The sequence below is a fragment of the Peromyscus californicus genome, unplaced genomic scaffold (assembly GCF_007827085.1).
Source record: "Peromyscus californicus insignis strain IS unplaced genomic scaffold, ASM782708v3 Scaffold_20__1_contigs__length_68692818, whole genome shotgun sequence".
Classification (NCBI taxonomy): domain Eukaryota; kingdom Metazoa; phylum Chordata; class Mammalia; order Rodentia; family Cricetidae; genus Peromyscus; species Peromyscus californicus.
In genome coordinates this window covers 5,031,149-5,053,231 of record NW_026294503.1, presented here as the reverse complement: position 1 = coordinate 5,053,231, position 22,083 = coordinate 5,031,149, and the positions used below count along the sequence as shown (strand labels likewise).

At 44.5% G+C, this 22,083-nt stretch overlaps 1 protein-coding gene and 1 long non-coding RNA gene across 4 annotated transcripts in view; one reads left to right on the top strand and one right to left on the bottom strand.

The window, feature by feature from the left end:
* Ncald (neurocalcin delta) overlaps positions 1-22,083 on the top strand; it is a 250,376-nt gene that overhangs the window by 159,454 nt on the left and 68,839 nt on the right. Inside the window, exon 1 of one of the 3 annotated variants that reach the window (XM_052747634.1) lies at positions 3,424-3,558. The exons of the other annotated variants lie outside the window; for them this stretch is intronic. The gene's annotated coding sequence lies outside the window, so the exon portion shown is untranslated. Of the gene's footprint in view, positions 1-3,423; positions 3,559-22,083 lie in introns of those variants that run through there. 3 annotated transcript variants of the gene reach the window in all.
* LOC128116434 (uncharacterized) lies at positions 24-3,246 on the bottom strand. The gene is made up of 2 exons (XR_008220453.1): positions 2,693-3,246; positions 24-1,947 (listed from the first exon to the last, which is right to left on the bottom strand). It is a non-coding gene; the product is annotated as an uncharacterized LOC128116434 (long non-coding RNA).

Genomic DNA, 22,083 nt, shown 5'->3' with positions numbered 1-22,083 from the left:
GGAACAGTATTTGCCTCATAGGGTTACAGAGAAAGTGATTTAATATATATGCAGAATCTACAGGAGTGTTCCACACATAGTGAGCCTTCAACGTCAAAGTCAATTATTATCAGACATCAATAGCAGTAACTGTAAAACATGTCAGCATATAAATTACTCGTGACTTAACCAGGATAAGATTGATTTACTTAGAACCATCCATTGTTAGAAGATGTTGTGAGAACTCAACATTTCTGTCTTCTATTTTTTTTCCTCTGCCTCTTTGGGGGTTGTAGATGGCTCAGGGAAAGCCTCTCTCTTCTGTGGTAGAAGAAACAGAAAAGCATTCTGTCTTCTTATTGCTCCACATTCTTTCCCTAATCCATGAGTCATTCCATGCTTAGCGAGCCCTTGCTGGGTCTGGGCTCTGTCCTAACCACGGGCAACATGACAAATGAGATCCTTGCCCTGGAGGTCTTCACAGATACACCAAAGCTGGACGGATAAGCAAGAAGTGGTGAACACACACTGAGTGCCCTGCCCTGTGGCAGGGGTCAGAGTTTTATGATCTATTCCCCTTGCAATGCTCACAACAACTTAGCATGTAGACACTGTGACTTAGGACACTTTTGTGACTCACCCAAGGTCCAACCAAAAGACCTAAGATTTGAATCAAGAGCTCCAAGAGTAGGTACAGAGCCTCCCACTAACGTTAAGACAATAAAGATGGTAGCATCGATGCCTAGAAGTAGTGAGGGTCTTAAGGCTGATTAGAATTGTCTACTCACAGCCCAAAGCATCTGTTAGTTGAGGCATGCAAACCTTGTTCGGTGACATTTACCATATATTCCGGGCAAAACAGTCAGACTAATAATAGGTGGACCCGCCCTACTTTCAGTAAGTAAAAATTATTAGGGAGACCTGTGTTTGAGTGAATATTTTAAAATCGGGTGAATCATTTTCACCTTGAAAATGACCTGGCCTTCAGAAAATGAGATGACACATATTCTCTTTAGTGGAATGCAGTGTCATGGGAGAAGGCACTTGTGTGCTGCCCATGACGTTTTCATTAATTAGCCGAACTGATAGACGTCTGAGCTCCATGGAGATCAACGTTACAGTTTTAACCCTGCAGATGACTGCTAGCTTCCTTATTTGTTAGCAAAATCTCAACCCCATGTAGTTTACAGAGGAGGGTGGATGATGAGGGTTGGATGCGTGCTGTAGGAAACGAGCTGCGTTCACCCATTTTCTCATGGTGAATACCGTCCACTGGTTAGCTTAACCTGCCCGCAAGGTAAACCCAAGCAGTGCGGAGTGGAGTATACCTGTAAAACTGATAGGAAACTCAGAGTGAAGATGGGCTAGATTTGCCCATTTTTAGATGACCCTGTTTGGACTACTGAAATGTAGAGGTTTCTAAGAACTCTGTGCTTCAGAGGACATCACCTACTGGTGGAGGCTGACATTGCAGTTTTATTGTCTTGATGCTAAACTGTATAAAAAGGAGAAACAACTGAGTAGCCAGCATGGTAAGTCAGGGAGCCAGCAGGGAGAACTTGATCCCTGGCCTACACCGTCTCTGCCCTCTCCCCTCCGCACCGCATCACTAGGACCCACACTTCCAAACAGAAAAGCAGAACTATAAATAGAATGTGAATTTGGGAATTAGAACCGTTGCTTACATCTGCCCCTTATAAGGCATCCAAACCAATTTACACAGACACTGGCCTCAGCCGCTGTCATTCAAACACGCAGGTCCATCCCCAGTTGTCACCAGCCTGAAGTTAAAGGATTTTTCTTTATAGTTCGCCTTTACGTTTGTCAGGCTACCACCAAGAGCGTCAGAAAAATAACTATTCCGATCAAGTCCATCTTATCTTCATTACGGCTAGCGTGGAAATCAAGTACAATGAAGGAAAAGACGGGATGGGAAGTTTCCACGGCCAAGCAGATCGGGCGTTAGTCCTGTAAAAGAAGCAGTTTTTGACTTTCTTGAAGAGGTTTCATCCTGTGACACAGGAGCAATTTTACCAGTTGGCCCCAGAGCTGCTCATATCGTGTGTGTGTGTGTGTGTGTGTGTGTGTGTGTGTGTGTGTGTGTGTGTGCATATGTGTGCATTGTGTATGCAAGTATGTGTGTAAATGAGTATGTGTGTGTGTGTATATGTGTATATGTGAGTGCGTATGCATACAAGTGTACATGGATGTGTGAGTGTTCATGTGCATGTGTGTACATGCATGTGTATATGTGAGTGTGTATGTATGTGTGTATACTTATGAGTGTGCATGTGTGTGTGCACCTGTGTGTGTATATGTGTGTGTAAGCCTTGTAACCCTGGCACATAAGGACCTTTTTAGAACAATCTCTCCTCCCCTCTTAGCTCCCTTGTCTTTTGAATGAGTCCACATTTTCTAAACGGCTTTTTCATAGTACCTTCCTCTGGGTTTCATTTAATTTTGTTTAATTGGCTTCCTGTTAATTAAGAATGAGAATTAACTGGGTCATGAGCACGCATGCAGAGCTAGAGGTAAGCTAAGTGGCCCTGAAGGAAATGAAGCTGTAATTTGGGAACAGGTGGGCTGGACCTTTTTCTCCTCTGCTCTGGTCCATGGGCTGTGGATCCGTTCACTCAAACAAGAAACTCCAGCGAGCCCTTACGGGTCAGAGACTCGTGGGCAGTAGGACTTGGTGCCTGCATGGGGCTCCTACCTTTGTCTGTAATCCCCAGGTCATTTAAAGTTGTGCCGTTGTGGAAGTTCTCCAGCCTTCATGTTTCCACAGAGTCTTGGCTGGTGCGTGCCTTGGCTCTATCCTCCCTGCTTTCTGGGTCGCGCTTCCTGTCAGGGTCCTTCAGCTTCCATCAAGACGCCGTCAGCACACTGATGTGGACTCAGTTGTAAGAATAGTTTTCCTATCAATACCCCTTTGAAAGCTGTTTCCCCTCGGTTTATTTACAGGGTGATTTAATTCACTAGGAAAACCACGTCATGGACGTTTTCAGTTTCTTTCCTTGAGTGGAGGGGGAGGAGCTTCGTGCTGTGATAGTGAGACCACGGGTCACAGCGTGTGTTTTCTGGCAACCGGAAAAAGGACAGACAAGCTTTAACGATGAAAGTTGCAGGCACTGGTGAGTCGCAACTTTGAGCGTTGAGGTTGTCAGGCACTGCTCACGATGGCTTTGCACTCCGTGTGTATACATGCACACGCACACACACACACACACACACACACACACACACACACACAAATACACAGATGCACACACACAAGCACACACATCAGTGACAGATGACCTATTGAAATAATTTCAGAGCCGGTCTGTGGTTGCTACGACAACCAATGCTCTCTTGGCTTTTATCTGGCCATGTGACAGGGACTTTGACGTCAGCCAGAGGCAGAGTCTGTGGCTGAGTCCGCACAGTCAAAGGCTTGTGAGAATCTGGTGGATGCTGGACCTCGCTGCTGCTGCTGCTGCTGCTGCTGCGGTTGCTGCTGCTGCTGTGGTTGCTGCTGCTGCTGTCGGTTCCCAAGGGCTGCGGGAGCATGGACTGCTAAACCCCACACTTCTGCGTGAGGTAATCAGCTTGCTTTATACACAGGAGTTACGTGTTTTCACAGCCCGTGGTGGTTTCCCCTCCCCTCGTAACCTCCTGTAACTTTGTCTTCAGGAGCAGTGACTGATGGACCCAGCCAAGGAATGTGAAAGCAGCTTTCTAGTCACGAATTTCAGGCAGTCTCTGGAATTTGGTTAAATTTGGATTAATGTTCCATGAAGTAGGTTAAAATGTAATCTCCTTGCGCAACGCTTGCTAACATACATTATTTAGAGATTCGCATTTTGCAGCGTGAGCCAAATTTGCTCCCTCAAATTCCAGGAATCCTCGTCGGTATTGTTCAGAGTCTAATAACTCCAGCACTGCCTCGCAGGGCGCAGCTAACTTTTCCCTGTTGCGGTTGCTGATTCTGCATCAGCCCACCGCAGTTTGGTATTTGGTTTCTATCTCATTTGCAGCATGTATAATTAGCAAGGACAGGAGCAGTGAGAAAAGACTCTAGACTTCCAAAGTTGTGATTCTTGTTGTACAAAAGGGCTTTGGGTGCTCTATAAACAAGAGGGACACTGTCAACAGCTTCCTGTTTAGAGAAAAAGAATCTCCGATGTGCCAAGGAAGTTGGGGTGGGACCTATACATCCGTGTGTGGTTGTGTTTTGGGTGTTACTGCGAAATGCTCCTTTCTCCATGGTGACTCTCTCTGAAAACCCAGCTGTGAAGAGGAGGGACTAGGTGGCCTTTTCTAAGGAGTCCTGTAGGCTGGTTCTGATCTTTATTCTTAATTAAAGTAATTTTCTAGAGAAGAAAACAGTTGCCTGAAACTATTCGTTGATGTGAGGTCTACCTTAATTTCAGCACAAATTTAAAATGTTCACTAAAATTTTGCTCCAGGTCTTGCGTGAGTAATTTGCTAACTATGATTAGCAAGGATTCTCACCTCTTTATTTCTCGGTCACACTATGCTCGAGGTTGTGTGTACATTGCTATGGTTCTGCTAGCTGCTCCTGTGGCTTGTAGTTTCAAGGAAACCTCTGGCTCTGAAGCAAGCAAAAGCCTAGATGTCTAAACAGGATTCTAAAGCTCGCAGACTTCACAGAGTCGAGGCATATTTTAGAGTGCCATATGGAATAGAACCAGCATTGGAAGGGTGCAAAGGCCGGTTCAACTCTACATGATGGCTGTATGCTGATGACATGTTGGTTATATTTTAGTTCAGTGAAAGAATAAATTGTTTTTACTTATATTACCAGGTGCAGAATTTTAAGTTAGGCGTTTTACACTTGTCGGAGAGAATTTTGAATAGCTCTCGTCATGCTAAGCGAATAACTGCTGTATCAATTATTGCCTAAACAGCTTTCAGTGAGTGCACCTATTTTGACCAGAGCTTCCATCAGGACTGTCCAATGTCTGATGTGCTTGCATGTAGCATGTATCTGTTAAGACATCCTCCCATCATTTAACTCGCCTCATGGTTCTCGTAACCCAGAGGCTACCACTTTCACGTGTCAACTGGTGGGTGACATTTCATTTGAGCATGGTGAGGACCAGTCAGTGCTGTCATTTAGAAGTACCGTCTCTGATGGTATACACTCAGTGCTTAATTTTTCTTGCTCCAACCACAATATCATAATTCTTTTTCTTGGTTCTCTCCCTGGGTTTTAAATTCACAAGAGAAATTTAAACATGAGACTGGATTTCAATGATAAAAACATGAGAGGACTCTGTGCTAGTGGCAAATGTGGGTGACCACGTTGAGAAAACAGCCTCCCTGGTGAAAAGAGGTGCTTTCAAAGCCACAGGTCCTTTTTTTAGAGCAAAATGAGGAAAATGGACTCGTGAGAACCGTCTGCCTGCAGCAAGGCAATTGTGTCGCTTTCAAGGTCAAGTTTGTTTCAGCCTCAAAGGATGCCAGTGTGGAGTGATTTACTCTAGAAACCTGGCTGCTGCATTATTAAATGCTCTGTGTAGAGTGTCAGGAAACCTTAACCCTTTCAGTGCCGTGAGAGTTTTTGACAGTCTTGGTAAACCCTGTGGACTCTTTTCAGAGTGATATTTGAAATGCATAAAACAAATCATGCCGGGCTGCAAAGGGAAACCACTTTTCATTAAAATGTGGTTTTTTAAAAAAAAGAGGCTGTGAATTTGAAAAGGAGAAGGGAGGGGGTATATGGATGGGGTTGGAGGGAGGAAAGGGAAGGAGAGAAGTGAAGTAATTATATTATAATCTCAAAAAATAAAAAATAAAATGTACTGTTTCTTTAATTAGGATATTTGTTAATATGTTACTAAATCAGGCAAACCAGCAGCACATGTGATAACTATCTCAATTTTGAAGTGGTGCTATCCAGAAATGCTGTTCTGAGATTGAACTAGTCTAACAACTGCAATATGAAATGCACATATCTATGACTTCTCTTGGCAACAACATCACAAGCACTCTGGTTTGTGACCCACATTTTAATGGAAAGAAATACTGGGTTTCAGTTTGGGGTTGTGGAAATAAAGATGTCGTGTTTTTAACCACCCAAGTTCACAGGGTTCTTTTGAATTCTGTCTGCCTTAGAGATAACTAATATGTGAGTTCAGGGTGCCAAAAGGACACAGAACCCACTGGAAAAAGTCCATAGCCTCATTTTGGTTTCACGGCAGGCATCTGATTTTATTCTAGGACCATGAGAATTTCACAGTATTCTCTAAATACCTGGTGCAGAGGGGGTTGGCCTGGCCCCTCAGCTGCTGATCTGTTTTGACTCTCCACATCCCTCACCATCCTTAGGTCATCTTCTGTTACCTGCACTGAGAAAGGCTTACCTGGTTAGGGATAGGTAACGGGGAAAACAGAGTTATGCGAGTTCCAACCATGCACCATAGAGGGCTGCAGCTGTTTACAGAGACCTTCATCCACGCAGAGGTGAGTGAGCAGCACAGAGATGAAGAATGCCAGGCGTTACATGAGAGCCCAGTGAAGGAATCCTCTAGAGAAAGTGTTTCATGTCCTAACAACCTTCAGAGAAAACACTAAAGATCTTGCAAGACTTTCTAGCTTAAAGTAAACCACACATATATGCAAACTGACAACTTGCAATGCTATTTCCAGCCACGTAAGACTGACTTGTCAAAAGTCTCCAGGGTGGTATACATTCAACACGAATTGGGAAAAGGAGACACTTCCCAGGAAAGCTGAACTAGATGCGTAGCATACTTAAACTGAAGCAGGACGTGTAAATGTTATTGTTTAGCTCGACGTATCAGAAGAGCTTTCGCCCCCGAATTGTTGTGAATGAGAAGAAAACAGTGTTGGCTTTCCTCCGTGCAGCCGAGGAACCTTGCAGTCAGTTGACTGCAGTCAGGGCTCTGTGTTTAGAAAGCCCAAAGCCACCCTTTCGATGACATCATCACCTACCACCCAGCGTAAAAGAATGGAACTAAGAGGTTTTGCACAAGCTGTTGTTTAAACCAAATCCAAATCCCCTGCATTTGAAATGGAAGCTGAGCAATTTTTCTTCATGTGTTCTCAGAGGGATTACGAAAGAGGATGTTCTCGAATAGTTCTTGCTCTTTGGATTAGGAAAAACACCTGCTTGGAGACTGGGTCTCTGTGGAAACCTGCAGAGAAACTTGGAGAGGTCTAACATCTCCAGCTGCCATTTGCTTCTTGATGGAGGTGTTGGAAATTTCAGCCCAGAAAGGAATGTGTCATAGTTTTAATGAAATCAACTTTTCTTTAAGTGGTGCCTTGTGGTGGAAAGCCAATTAGAAACAGCATTACAAAATTTAACATTTTTTTTTTATTGTTTCCAGAAAGGAGACCATAAAAGTCAGTGCTCATTAAGACTTTTACACAGAAATTATATGATAAATATTTAAGTTCACTGGTGCCACATTCTCCAAACCGATATCAGTCTGTTCTTTTTTTAAGTCTGTTCTCTGTGCTTAAGTTTATGTTTTTCTAATATATATCTAGAGATGCCATTGTTGTCATGCTGAAATGTCTCAGTGCTTAAGAGCACAGGCTGCTCTTCCAAAGGACCTGAGTCAGTCACAGAAATCATACCAAACGGCTCACAACAGCTGTAATTCCAGCTACAGGAGATCTGACACCCTCTTCTGGACTCCACAGGCACCTGCACACATGTGGCATACACTTATATAGGCATACACGTGTACAAATAATAATAATAACAATAATAATAATATAATTTTTTAAAAAATATCCTATGTTAATCTAGAATGGAATATAACCGTATCACAATAAGGTCGTATATTTGATTTGCAGGCAAGAAATCAATCATCTAAAGATATTCCAATGCTGCCTTGCTCAATGGGAGACTTTTTCATGGTTTCTGAGTTCTGCTCAGCAACTCCAGCAAAGCCACAGCCTGTAAGCAGGTGCACTGGTTACTCTTCTTGTTGCTGTGACAAAAATACCCCGTGAAGGCAGATTAACCCTGGAAGGGGTTATTCTGGCTCACAGTTAGCGGGATGCGGTCCCTCGTGGCAGAGACGGCAGGACAGCAGGACCATGAGGCAGTGGGTCCCATTCCATCCTCAATCAGGAAACAGAACGAGATGAATGATGTTGCTCGGCTTGGTTTCTCCTTTTTTGTTTAGTTCGGAGCCCCGGTGCGTGGAATGGTGCCTCCCTCAGGTAGAATGGGTTTCCTCACCTCAAGTTACCCAGTCTAGAAACTCCCTCACAGATGTGCCCATAGATTTATCTCCTAGGTGATCCTAGACCCTGTCAAGCTGGCAGTCAATATTAAGCATTATGTCAAGGTAGCATGTTTTAAATGACGATTCTGGAATGTCTTTATTTCTGTTACTGTATACCCACCTACTGGAAATAAATGTCAAATAGTGTGACTATGTGCTAAGGAGACTCCCACAGACCAAAATGGTTTTGTGATGATCATACTTACAACATCCTGAAGATACAATAACAAATAGCATTCTATAATGTGAAGGCATCCTATGCCTTCCCGTGTCTTACCGTGGATCAGTTGCAGCACGCTCAGCCAGGTATCAGCCATTTGCTGGTGGCCCCTGAAGTCACCACATTATTTAGGCCTTTTGAGTCCCCCCCCTTACCATGGCCCTTCAGTGGCGTCTGCCACTGGAATAGAGGACCTTGGTGGTTGATTTCATAGACTCTGGCTTCTTGACTGAGATTTTTACTCAAGCATTCAGCCTTTGATACATCTGAACACCTACTATGTGCCAATATTGGATGAGACATGAGATAGGCTTTGAGGAGCAAAACAAGTCAGGTTCCTGCCATTGGGACACTTACAGAGACTCTAAGGGATGCTTACAGTCCAGCTGGACAGGGAACCAGAAACCTGCATGTGCCAGCAACCAGGATCCCTCCCCGACAGCCACACCATTTACTGCAGCCAACAAAGAAAGCCCTCACTGAAATACATAAAAGGAAGTACGATAAATAACCTGGAAACCGTGAAAGTCTACCCCAGAATCAAACTTCCGAAGAGGAGCTGATGAGCAGCCACCTCACTGCTGAGCAATCCCTTCCCCTCGCAGAGTCAGGGATTCCGGGGGAGCATGTGAAGCCTGTTCCCAGTGGACCAAAGGTTATCTGTCCCCTCATTCGGAGATAAGTGACCAAGACAATGATTTACTCTTATGCCAATACTCGGGATTATTCAAATGATAGCAGCCACTTTACTGTTTCTAAGCCATCTTTACATTAGTGCCCCAGTGCCTCCCGGGTTTCCTGTGTCAACCCAGTAAGAACAGGCTCTCCACTCCGATCAACAGACCTGTGTTCCGTCCGACGTTGTAGCACAATGCTGCCTGTCTTCACTCACTGACTAATCTGGTTTGAGGAAAAAATGCTGTTCCACACAGTCACCCAGGGACTCAGGCTCTTCCTGACTTGATCTGAGTGTAAATCCTGTCTTTGGCACTTTCTGTGGGCTCTTTTTAACCAGTCACGGTTTGTTCATCTGGATCTACTAGAACCTATCTCATGGATTTCTAAGTCAACTGCCTTCCATAGTAACTGGCAGATATTAAGCACTCAATAATTTGACCTGCTATCAGTTATTGTCAGCCTCTGTCAATGATGCCAGCACCATCCAGGGGCTGGGCAAAAGCATTCCAGGGTTAGAGGAGGTGTATCCCTGGTGTTACAAATAGATAACACTAAGGAAGCTATGTAGACTTCTAAATTCTTTTCATATTAGCTATTTCTCCCTATAACATCCCAGATTTTTTTATGAGGAAGCAGAGCTACAAAGAGCAAAATAAACTTCCCAGCGTCACCAAGTGTATAAGGAACCTCTAATATTTGGTTCCAAAGTCCTAGCTCTTCACTCACTGTGCGACACTGCTCCTCCCGTTGGAATATAGTGTATTTCCCCCTTGAAGTGCTGTTACAGACGGTGGCAGATTATAATCTCCAAAACTGGTCACAAAAACCCCAATCCCTCCCATGGGTTTTTGTAAAATATTGTCAGTCTCCATCAAGAGGTGGGATCTGCTATACACCCTTCCCATCTAAATGGGCTTGGGATGGGCCCAGCTGAGAGACTACAGTGACATGATGCCACACGAATCTCAAGGGGAGATCATGAAAATATCCCTTTCTCTACGGCTCTCTCATTTATCTCATGTGCGATATTCGTCCCTGGAGTCCCGCCTCCATCTGTGAAGAAGCACATGTGGAGAGGCCACATCTAGCTGTGACCCCAGCTGACGGCCCCAGTCAATGCCCATTGTCAATGGCCACATCCGTGAGTGAGGGAGTCTGCAGATGACACCGGTCCCCAGCTCTGGGTCTCTCCTCCCTCTCCTCCTGCCAGGCTAACCCCAGATACCTTATCCTTTCTGAGCCCTTTTTCACAGTTGTCTTACACTAGAAGCTTTGGGTTAATGTTTCAGGTCGTCAGAGTAAGCAGTATGTAGAAGGTAATGGTGCAATACTTGCATGGGGACCTCAACTTTAGACACAAAGGTTAAAAGGCCTTGGTGCTCTCCTGTAAGTGTCTAACCTAACTTAAAATCATTTTTTAATTATTTCGTTACCAATCAACTTAGCAACGGTGGTAGCTCAGTCTGTGAGGTACTTACCACGCCAGCGTGAGGGCCTGAACCCACTTAAAAAGCCAGGCATAGTGGTCCATCTCCAGTGGGCAGGGTGGAGTGGGGGTGGGGGGAGACAGGCCAGTCCTCGGGAGCGCACTGGCCAGTCAGTCTAGCTGAAATGGAGAGCTCTGGGTCTGAGTGAGAGACCGTGTCTCAAAAGCAAGATGGAAGAGCAGTTGATGAGATCTTGACATCAGTCTCTGGCCTCCATGTGTGCCTGTTCAGACAAGTGCACACCACACACATTGCCCATGCATATACTACATACCCGCGCGCGCGCGCGCGCGCACACACACACACACACACACACATGCGTGTGCACACACACACACAGACACACTGCCCATGGATATACTACATACCTGCATACACACACACACACACACACACACACACACACACACACGCATGCGCACACACACACACACACACACACACACACACACACACACACACACTGTCTAATCTGCCGCCTGGTGTGCTATTGTTAGCCCTGCTGTCTCCTTGACTCTCTTTTGGCCCATTCCCAGAGCTTCAGGGACTATTTCCACGCTAATGGTAAAACTAGGGAATCCCTTGGTGGGGTAATATTTAGCTCACTCAGCAGCCCTTTTGCCTCTTAACCACGCTGCCAAAATGGCAAATGTCCTGCTGCCTTGTGACTTCTCATGCCAAGCACACAGAGAACTAGAATCCTCAGACACGCTGTCCCTTTGCACTTACTTGAAGGGGCATCTACATGCTTTCTGCTGCAGAGAGATCAATGCATCCAAATCCCACGTTTGCTTAAACTGCACCCTTCCTGCTGACCTCCCACATCCCCCTAAGAAGTGCTCATTCCTGAATCCATCCGACAGCTGTCAGCTCCACACGGTTGGGCACCTGTGAAAATCTTCTTTCTGCCTGAGAACTACTGAGTGTCTTCCAGTTGTCTCTTAGTGTCTCCGAGAGACACTGGGCTGCTGTGGTCTAACCACCCCGACCTTCCAGCAGGCATCTGTTATCTGTTCTGTCAGTGACCTGCCAATGACTCTCTTTACTAAAGGTACGAAAGGTGTACGCTAAGCGGGTGCTGCTGGGACCAGGCTCTCTTTGCAAAGCATACGATACGCTCTGGTTAGGGAGACTGGGACAGCACACACAGCTGAGGACAGAGCTCTGCTGCAGTCCATCCTGATCAAATGTCTGGAGCCCGGTGTCACGGCAGCCACCTAGAAAGTACTCATTAACTCTCTCATTCTGAGAGGACTTTGGACAGGAAATGAGCCTGAATGGAAAAGTTTGCCCTGAACAATGGATATCAAGTGACAGTCCATGAGTGACATTATATATCTAATATTATGACACAAAAGAGTATCTACCCATTTGGAATCAAGAAAATGGTTAGGAAAACTAGAACATGTGATTCGTAAGGGAAGTCTGCAGAGGACCTAAAATGTTTCCATTTAGGCCTCTCAGTTGATCAGTTAGGGCAGTGGGAGGCTAGGGAAGGTGAGAGACAGAAGGCAGCAGCCATGCTCACAGGGATATGATGTTTTAATGATCTCTTTCCTTTTGCTTCATCCAGACCTGTTTAAAAAAAGTGTTTTATTTTTCTCCATTTTGCTCATAGCAAATTCCTAATTTCTAAAATGACAAGAATTGCATTTTCATTTGCCCCCTGCTGTGTGAGTTGTAAGTAGCTCTTTCAAATTTAATTGGGTGGTGTTTGTAGGTGGAGCTCTGAAGCAGGGTTTTAAAGGTAACAGTAAAGTCACCATCATATAAATCCCCAAACCAAGTGAATACTTCAAGCTTTCATAAAATTTTACATAAAAACACCATGACTATATAATTATAATTAAAATCCCTAATGCCATTGCCTCCTGTGGTAGCTTGAATGAAAATGACCTCATAGGGTCATACATTTGAATGTTTGGTTCTTAGTTGGTGGACTATGGCCTTGTTGGAAGAGGTGTGTCACCGGGGGTGGGCTTTGGGTTTTCAAAAGCCCAGCCCAGGCCCAGTCTCCAGTGTTCTCTGCCTGCTGCCTTTGGATCCAGACGGAAGCTCTCAGCTACTGCTCAGGTACCAAGCCTGCTTGCTGCCAGTGTGTTCCACACAGTGATGATGGTCAGTGGGCTTACCCTTTGAAACTGTAAGCAAGCCCCCAATTAAATGCGTCCTCTTATAAGTTGCCCTAGTAATGGTGTATCGGCACAGCAATAGAACAGTTACTAAGTCACCTCATTACTCTGAAAAAATTTTGATTCAGTTCACCAATGAAAAATTGAACTGTTGGGTGAAGTAGTAGACCTTTATCCTTTCATGGTGTCTGACTCCTGACACGGATACTGTGTAAGTCAATGATGAGAGTGTTCTTAGCCAGAATGTGGCATTCCTAAGAAAACTATCATGACTCACTCATACATGGAGAAAAGTGTGTGTAACATATATAATGTAAAGCATAACGGAAGACAAATCCTTGTGGAACCAGCAAAAGCACTTGCTAATCGTTCTACCCAAGAGCAAGATTGGACGTCTGTATTGACGGTGGCTTAGCCACAGCATGTTGTGGACACCTGCTGTCATCTGGGGTCCTAGCATGAGGGAAATGGAATTAGCAACAGTGTTGCAGCTCTCCAGTTACCTAATGTCTTAGAACAGTTGGAGACAGTCGGCGTGGCTCTGAGGATACAGAAAAGTAGGCCTTACTCTTGCAAAATGTCGCTGACCAAGGCTGCTGGCTAGAGTAAAGCTTACAAGTGGACATAGCTTCCCCGTCCCCGGGCCGTGGCCCTCTGCTGCTCCTTGCTCTGTCCCGGCCACCCAAGAAGGAGTGGTCTGGGCATCTTGCCAAGCTAGGAGCCCCCTATAGGCTCATCTTCCAGCAGAGGCTACAGATGGTCACATGCCCTCAGGGCCATTCTCTTTCCAGAGACCTTGACGAAGATCCAAGTGGAAGTTATAGTTTTCTTCAAGTACTTTTTCTGATAGATTCAGCTGTTTCACAGAATGGAAGCCACTTAAGAACGATGCACCAAAAACCACTGATTCAACTCTGCTGGGCTCATCCTCAGAAGGCTTCCACCTTAAAATCAACCGTCACTGTTCAGAAGGAGGCCTTCTCCTCCCCTGACCCTCCAAGCAGCCCACAGATGAATGTCAGTGACCGACTGAGGTGGTTCCTGCCCTATCTTACCACCCTGCCAGGAAGAGCACCTGCTTACAGTCACCAAAAGTACCAGCTTGGCTATGTTACTGGTTGACTGAGAGATACTGATATTATGTTACAAAAACAGCAGGCCTTATGATATATTGTGCCCACGTTTATAGTCAACAGGAACCTTTTACCCACTGAGGTAAAATCTACACGTCAGTTTTGTCATTTTCATAATTTTGAATGCACAATTCAGTGGTGTTGATTACATTCACTTACAGTACTCTCCATCTCCAGCACTTTCCAGTCTCCCCAAGGTGAAGCTTCGGACCCGTCACAGCTGTGGTTCTCATCCTCCCTAATACCGCGACCCTTTCATACGTTTCCTCCTGCTGTGGTGACCCCCAACCATAAAATTGTTTTTGTTGCTACTTCACAACCGTAATTTTGCTACTGTTATGAACTGTAATATAAATATCTGGTATGCAGGATATCTGATATGTGACCCCTGTGAAAATGTCATTTGACCCCTAAGAAGGGGTCATGACCCTCAGGTTGAGAACCACTGCATTAAATGTCTACACCAGTCTTCCTTCCCACCAGACTTTGAACTACCCTCTTACTATGTTTAAACAGGAACATTTTGAAGTAAACCTGCCTTTTTATCTATTGTGTATGTTCTTCAATTAATAAGGTCTACATCAAAAGCCCTGAAATAATTAGAATTGTTCTTAGACATTTGCAGGTGGGAACAGTTATATATATATATAGTATTTCTTGACATACAGATTTCAGACATACATCAGTGCACTATGTTCTTGATGTTGACGGAGGATATGGAGGGGTGAAAATGGTCACCATGATTTTCATTTTATTTTATTTTCAATTTGAGTGTGTGTGTGTGTGTGTGTGTGTGTGTGTGTGTGTGTGTGTATGTGTGTGTGTGTCCATGCACATACATGTTGGAGGACCAATTTGGGAGGAGCAGCAAGTGCTTTGACCTGCTGAGGTCACCCCCTGAGCCTTCTCTGCAGCGCTGTGGGTACCATTTTCATGAAATCATTCATCTTGCCATCCTGAGTACCCAAAAGAAAATCCTTGGGCCCAGGAAGTTGTCTGGCCCCGTGTGGTTCTCAGTCTTTCATTGGTCTTTGCAATGGTGCATTTTAATTATCAACTTTACTCAGCCTAGAATCACCGGGGAAGAGGGTCTCATGAGAGAGTGTCTGCATCTAGATTGTTTGTGGCCTTGTCTGTCGAAGATATCTTTAAATAGGTTAATTGATGTGGGGAGATCTGGCCTAAGAGTGGGCAGCACCATTCCCTGGATTTGGGTCTACAGTATTAAAAAGGAAGACATGGGCTAAAAAGGGCATGCATTTATGCTCTCTCTAGTCTTAACTGTGGGCATGACCAGCTGCTTCAAGTTCAGCCTCAATATCCCCACAGTGACGGTCTGACGTGGAATTGTAAGCTGAATATATCTCCTTTAACTTACTTTGTCAAATTATTTTATTATAGTCACAAGAAGAGAAACTAGAGCAGTCTTCAATTAATATTCATCTTTAGTAACAAAGATAAAGTCAGTTTATGATTATGGTAGAGTAGAACATTTGAAAAGCACAAAAAAATGAAAAAAAGAAATACCACTATAATATTCTACTGCCTGAAAATCAATACTACTAAGGTTTTTAAATGAAAACATTGTATATAATTTTACTCCAGCAGAAGAAAGAGAACTCTAAAATGAAGGTGAGGATTTGGAGGCAAGATAACATCTGTAAATCAGGAATTTTTTATTTCCAACTAAATTGTATTTCTAATTAAAAGTTAAAATTCAATCAAGCATTGGGAGATTAGGGTTTTGCTTTAAAGGGGAACTTATTTCTAGTAGATAAAAGTTTCTATTTTCAGTTACCAAAGCTTAACTCCCTCTCTCATGGAGACTAGAGAAAGACAGATAATCCAATAGAAATACCACTGGGGAGGAAAACAAAGACAGTCATACTCACAGAACTGTTCTCCTGGCCAAAAGGAGATTCAAAAAAGGGAGAGAGGACTTACAAGGAGCCGAGGCCATGATGTCACTTCCAGAAAGAGCAGTGGACCACCTGTCGGGAAGTCATCACCCCTCACATGGTGGACTAGACCCACAGAGTCCCCAGGAACCCAGTGGAGCTCTGGACCCTGTCTTGCCATGGAGGCTCAGCTCCTGGGTTTCGTGTATTCCATTATTGCTTAAATGCCTGTTGTGTTTTCTATTTCTTATCATTGTCCACTTATTTTCTAGCATTTCTCGTAATCTTTGTCTTCTCCAGTCAGCCTGGAGAATCGAGTCTAGAGCGTGTGTGACATGCCCCAGGTTCCTTTTTGATTCTTAATCATTTGGTCGTGATAAACTGAAGGTTCATTTAGGCAAGGAATATAAAATCAACATGTGCTTATGGTAGGACATTTGGAAAAGATGTGCTTGTGGTAGAATGTAGATGGTTGTGGTAGATCATTTAGAAAATACGAAAGAAATATCGCTGTTGGTATGGCTTCAGGCTAGCCACTGCTATTTTAAGGTTAGAAACTATTATATTTAATTTTACTGTAATAGGAGAAAAGGTAAACTCAGGGTTTGAATCCCTGGCTCAAATCTTGTGTCTTGTTAAAATTTCTCTTTACCAAGGCCTCCTAAACTGCTTTCAAATCCAGTCAGTCCCCTGGTATGTTTTTCCCACAGCAAATGGATTATTTCTATTGTCCCCAGGTATACCTTTCTCTTAGAATCATTTTCAATCTTACTATGGCATATTTATAAGGTTTTTTATGGTAAAAGGACTATGATCCTCAGTTTCCCCTGTAACTGAAAATATATTCAAGATAACTTTCCGCCATGAATTGTGGGCTTCTTCCCTTGTCTTGTAGCAGCCTAAAAAGCAAAAGGGAAGTGGCTGCCATTTTTATTTTGATGCTGTTAGAGGTGGGTTTTTCCACCTCTGTGGGCTTTTAGGATTTTCCTGATTACCTTGCTGATCATAAATTTCACTAGAAAGGGTCCAGCTGTGCCTTTTGTTTTTTGTTTGTTTGGTTGGTTTGGTTTGGTTTATTTTCATTATTTCTTTTCAGGATTTTGAACTTGCAGTTGACTCCAGGTTTCTTTGGTAAAGCACTCCTGAACTGTGGCCTCTGTCTGTCGTCCTCTTTAACATTCCGACTCTCTCCTGTCTCTTTGCTTCCCTCCCATATTTTCTTCACTCTTTTTTACACAAATTCAAAGATTTTTTTCCAATTTTGTCTTTTGGGTCACAGATTCATTTTTGTGTTATTTTACTGCAATTATCCAGCCTTCCCACTAAATCTGGTTAGTTTGTTTTTATTTAGCATTTAATGTGTATGAGTGTTTTACCTAAAATGTATGTCTGTGCACCATGTGTGTGCCTGATGCCACAGAGGCCAGAAGAAGGTGTCAGATCCCGTGGAACTAACTGGAGTTTCAGACGACTGTGAGTCACAATGTGGATAGTGAGAATCAAACCTGGACCTCTGGAAGAGCTGCCAGTTTTCTCAACCACTGAGCAATAGCTCCAGCCTCCAAGTTCCTATTCTCTTACGTCCTTTGTTTTCCTTCAGGGGATACTAATGGTTGACTTGCCCAGCCAAATTAACAAAGAGTTGAGTTGACTGATGGAGGTAGGCACGGGATTTTCTGGGTAGTTGTGTAGGAATAGTGTTCTGCTTCTTGTCATGAAAGCTGGAGCTGGGAGCTGCTCAAGGAAGGCATATGTGTGAGAAGCAGACAAGAGGCTATGTCTGGCCCAACTGCCAACAGGAAGAATGCTTTGTTTCTGGGAGTGAACTGCTTCTAGGCACCCTTGGGGCAGTTTGGAGTGGAGGAAAAAGGTGGGACCCTGCGTTCCTCAGAGCCCTCTTAAAAGCCACCTTTAATGTCCTTTCCTTATAACTTTAGACTTAAATTCCACAGGATTTTTCACTACACTCAGGCCCACTCCTCTGCCTCAGTTCTGTGTACGGCAGTACAATACAAACCCCAGTTATCTCACCGAGCACACAGTTGTAGTTTCCAGCCTGTCCTCCTCCATTAAAACCTCAAGTTCCCTCTGGTGAACATGGGGCCTCCATAGGGCTGTATGAGGCACATAACACAGACGAAAAGCCAAATGAAGGAACAGAGAGATGAACAAGCTCGATGTTGACCTTGGGAACCGGTACATTGTCTTTCCTTGCTAAAATGGCTGCTGGCGTCCTTGGTAGTCTGGAGGGGCTCTGGAGAAGGGTGTTCCATGCAAAAGGGATAATTTGGTCAAGACACAAAGGTTAGCTGGAGCACGTTGTTGGGGGGATACGGCACTTGTTCACAGGGGGCTGTCAGTCACTACTTCTTCCACAGAAAACCTTTCGGCTCTGCTGTGCCCCAGGTGCTGAACAGTTCTCAATTATTAGCAGCCCAGGGCACAGGTCTCAGTAGAACTATTGCCGTTGCCTCAGTTCCACAGGCATCAGTAAAAGCCTTCTTCTTGGTTTAATATAGTCAGATTTAAAGCCTATGAGAGCCCTGTTTGCAAATTCCCATTAGAGGATATGCTTGTGGCCTTGGTTGCTGTGAACCTGCTCTCCACAGGAGCAATTCAAAGCCACAGGTAGATCGGAATGGTGCTTTTGAGCCATGCTTGGCATCTGTTGCCTGTTGGGAACTGGTGGGGAACAAAGGCCCGCAAGAGCAGAGCATGACTTACAGGATTGCTTTGCTTCCTTACTCAGAAATTCTCTATGTGATTCTGAAAGTCTTCTCAAAGACTTCTGCCTGCAATTTCCAATAACTTCATTCAGAACAAAACTTACTAATTGTCAGAAATAAGTAGGTTCTCAATTCCTGGTTAATCAAAATTGATCTTTTAATTCTGAGATATGTGTTATTTTATCCACAAACCAGGTGCTCAATAAATGTGTGTGCAGTGGGTGAAAAAATGAATCAAGGACAGTTAGTTTGCCTTGCCTGGAGTCGGGTCAAGGAGCACTTTTCCAGAAGTTATTCGGGTAGAGACAGGGCTCTGCGGTTGGTACTATTTTCACTGCCACCATGTACTACCCACATCAGCTGTCTTTCAGCTTTGAGGCTAATTTACTCTAGGATTTAGAAGGTCTCGACGGGCAAGTATGATCCTTTTATTTGCCCATGCACAGGATTGTCTTCTTACCCACTCGAAGGGGCCATCTATCTCTTCCCAGCTTCTTAAGAATGAAGCTATACAACCTATCAGCATCGTGAGGTTAGCTGTGTGATGCTAGAAAATGGGATGTTCCCAGTTCTGTGACTCAGAAGCTATCTCAGTGAAGTACCAGGCTACCCTAATCAGAAAATGAGGCTGGGGATGCCACAGTAGAAAATCCCCAGCATCGAGGGATGCCTTCCCAGCAGCCCTTGCAGCAGTCAGGGTTAAAATCTTGAGGAAAGACAGATGCCCTAGAGGTGATACTGGCAGGGATGCAGAGGTCCTCACATTGCTGAGTCTCAGCTGAATCTGAACTGCTGGGTCAATGAGGAGCACCAGCTTGAGCTGACCCCAAGTCCTTGGCTGGACTCTTCCCAGTACATCTATCGACAGCCTCTCTCTGGGCTGGAGCCAGGATCTTAGGGCATAGTTGAGAGATGCAGATTCCTGAGTTTAATATTGAACTTTAGGACCAGAACCTATAGATGGGGGTGTGAGATTCACCTCTTTCTAAAACTTCCTTGGGGGTTCTTAATTCACACCAAGGAAACCTGGAGATCATTTGCATTTCCCCATCTCCTCAGTCTATAAGGATCTGAGATGCAGACAGATCACAGCACCAGGGACTTCAAAAGCTCACAGCTGCTCAGCACACAATGGGAGTCAGGTCCCATGCCCTCTGCTTTAAGCATCAAGAGCATGCCTTGCCTTTAGGAGAGAGCAAATTATGAAGTCACAATTCCAGCACCAACCCAACATGGTGGACCATGTAGCATCCCTGAAAACTCTTACAGATATGTATCATTGGTTCCAAGGAGACGCACGGCCTGTCCAGACCATTGTAACCAAAATCAACTCTGAGCAAGTTTTCTCTTCTCGGCAGAGTCCTTGTGGATCTCTCAGGACTGATGACCAAAGATCAGGGCTGTCAGACTTCAGTATCTGGCCACCTAGGTGGGCCACAAAGGGCAGAGAGCATGCTGCCTTTGTCTTCCTTCAGAAGCTTAGGAGAGCATTCAGCTTATAACAGATACACAGTGAGTCAGTGTTGAGTGGCTGACCTGGAGGCTGGCCATGTGGAGGAGGGGGCTGTCTTAGGGTTTTCTATTGCTGTGAAAAGACACCATGACCATGGAAACTCTTATAAGGGAAACATTTAATTGGGGTGGCTGGCTTACAGTTTCAGAGGTTCAGTCCATTATCATCATGGCAGGGAGCATGGCGGCGGGCAGGCAGATGTGGTGCTGGGGTAGCTGAGAGTCCTACATCTTGTAGGCAACAGGAAGTCAACTTACACACTGGGCAGTATCCTGAGCACAGGAAACCTCAAAGCCCACTCCAACAGTGACACATTTCCTCCAACAAGAACACACCTACTCCAACAAAGCCACGCCTCCTAGCAACACTATTCCTGCTGTGGAATATTACTTTAACTATGTAAAGGTGTGTTACATTGTTTTATGCTACGTTTGTTTAATTATGTAAAGATGTGTTGCTTTGCCTGCCTAAGGCACCCGATTGGTCTAATAAAAAGCTGAATGGCCAATAGCTCAGCAGTAGAGGGATAGGAGGGGCTGGTGGGCAGAGAGAATAAGTAAGAGGAGGAGTCTAGGCTGGAGAGAGGAGAGAACTAGAGAGAAGAGAACAAGGGAGAAAGAGAGGGAGACACCTGGGGCCAGTCACGCAGGCAAGCAGACAGACAGACAGACAGACACAGAGGAAGCAGGAAAGTAGGACATACAGAATGAAAGAAAGGTAAAAAGTCCCAAGGCAAAAAGTAGATGAAGAGAAACAGATTAAATTAAGTTATAAAAGCTAGTGGGACAAGCACAAGATAAGGCTGAGCATCCATAACTAATAGCAAGTCTCAGTGTCTTTGTTTGGGAGCTGGTTGGCAGCTACACACTCCCCGTGAGATTATGGGGGTCATGGCAGTAAAGAGCCCTTCTGGCAGTGCATGAGTTTCTGAGAATTTCAAAGTTTAATTCACATTTCACTGCTGACCTTTCCAGAGTTACATATTCGTCTTGTATTAATTTACCCCCTTCCCCTCCAAGAGTAAGTTAAAGAACATGACGGAAGTTCTTATTTCCAAACCTCATAAAGTAAAAGACTTTGTCCAGTTATTTCTTTTATTGCAGATGCCCAACGCCTTTAAGTTGGGATACACCTGTCTCTAGGGAATGGTTCATCAACAAGACAGTTTTGGCTTCATGGGAGTGTGCCCTCAAAATTCAAAATATTATATAGGGGCTGGTAAGATAGTCCAGCAGGAAAAGACACTTGCTACCAAGCCTAACTTTGTGAGTTCAATCCCCGGGACCTGTGTGGTGCATGTGGAAAAATAACTCCTGCAGGCTCTTCTCTGATTTCTTCATGCACACTGCGGTGTGTGCCCCTCCCCCAATACACACATAAAAAACAGATTTTTTTCTATTTAGACTCTATTGTTTGGTTTGGTTTTTTTAAGATGTTATGTGGTTTTCTTTTTCCTTTACACTCCAAAATCGTTACTCAGCAGGAAGATATTAGTACAAGCGACAATCCATGGTGATGAGTGAGTTTGTGTCCTGTGACTCACTCCACTCCACTCCAGCTCACCATACTGGGACTTGCTTGGCAATATTTAAGAGGCGAATTACTCAAATCCTCTTACTTGTCACTGTGTTTCCACTGTGCCTAAGCAATATCCCATGACCATCAAAATTAGCCATGCCTCACCACCACTGAGGTAAATCAGTCAGTATTAAACTCCCATCACTAGATGAGGGAACCAAGCCCAAGAGTGAGGAGGTCAGACCTACGGTCCTTAACCTCTCCCTCCTCTGACTCGGCACACTCATCATCTTTCATCAGCCTCGGAGGGACGTGTGCAGATTGAAACTTAGAAAATGTGCTCTGTATACGCCACTGGTCCTGTGTTTGGGAAAGGAGCATTGAACATTGGTCTCATATAATCCTGAGAGAGCTTTAAATAAAATACCTCTGCTAAGGTCTCACTGTAAATATTCGAATGTGGATCCTATAGTTAAAAAACTTTACAAGGCCGGGCGGTGGTGGCGCACGCCTTTAATCCCAGCACTCG